Here is a 1495-nt window from a genome sequence, read left to right as displayed (position 1 = left end):
AAAATATTCAAGCCCAGCATGGATTCAATAGAAGTAGATATACATTTTTGTTATATTCATTGGAAGGACTGATGCTGAAGCTCCAATACGTTGGCCACCTAATGCAAACAGCAGACTCATTGGAAAAGACCCTGATGCTGGGAAAGGTTGAGGCCAGGAAGAGAAGAGGGTCACAGAAGATGGGGTGGTTGGATGGCATTATGAACTAAATGGACATAAGTTTCAGGAAACTCAGGGAGATAATGAATGACAGGGAAACCTGGCATCCTGAAGTCCATGGGTTCGCAAAGAGACAGACCTGACTGAATGAATGAATGACAGCACATAAACTGGAACAATCTAAAAAAAAAAAAAAAAAAAAAAACCTGGAACAATCTTTCTATAAGGCAGTTTGTCAATATGCATTAAGAATGAAAAAGAGGGTCATATGTTTGACATTTTGCATCATGATATAGAAGCCTATAAAAAAAGATCAAATTGCCAACATTTGTTGGCTCCAAGAAAAAGCAAGAGAATTACAGAAAAGCATTTAAATCTGCTTTACTGATTATGCCAAAGCCTTTGACTGTGTAGATCAGAACAAACTGGAAAATTCTTCAAGAGATGGGAATACCAGATCACCTTACCTGCCTCCTGAGAAATCTGTGTGCAGATCAAGAAGTAACAGTTAGAACTAGACATGGAACAACAGACTGGTTCCAAATTGGGAAAGGAGTATGTCAAGGCTGTATATTGTCACACTGCTTATTTAGCTTATGTGCAGAGTACATCATACAAAATGCCAGGCTGGGTGAAGCACAAGCTGGAATCAAGATGCCAGGAGAAATATCAATAACCTCAGATATGCAATGACACCACCCTTATGGCAGAAACTGAAGAGGAAGTAAAGAGCCTCTTGATGAAAGTGAAAGAGGACAGCGAAAAAGTTGGCTTAAGACTAAGCATTAAAAAAACTAAGATTATGGAATCTGTTCCCGTCACTTCACGGCAAACAGATGGGAAAGCAATGGAAACAGTGAGAGACTATTTTCTTGGGCTCCAAAATCACTACAGATGGTGACTGCAGCTATGAAATTAAAAGACATTTGCTCCTTTAGAAAAGCAATGACCAATCTAGACAGCATATTAAAAAGCAGAGAGATTACTTTGCCAACAAAGGTCCATCTAGTCAAAGCCATGGTTTTTCCAGTAGTCATGTATGGATGTGAGAGTTGGGCTATAAAGAAAACTGAGTGCAGAAGAATTGATGCTTTTGAATTGTGCTGTTGAGGAAGACTCTTGAGAGTCCCTTGGATGGCAAGGAGACCGAACCAGTCAATGCTAAAAGGAAATCAATCCTGAATATTGATTGGAAGGACTGATGCTGAAGCTGAAACTTCAATAATTTAGCCACCTGATGTGAAGAGCCAACTTAGTAGAAAAGACCCTGATAACTGCCAAAGATTGAAGGCAGGAGAAGGGGACGACCAAGGATGAGATGGTTGTATGGTATCAT

This window comes from Muntiacus reevesi, chromosome X, assembly GCF_963930625.1.
Source record: "Muntiacus reevesi chromosome X, mMunRee1.1, whole genome shotgun sequence".
Taxonomy (NCBI): Eukaryota; Metazoa; Chordata; class Mammalia; order Artiodactyla; family Cervidae; genus Muntiacus; species Muntiacus reevesi.
The sequence above is the reverse complement of the archived record's forward strand: the minus strand, read 5'-3'. Positions refer to the sequence as shown.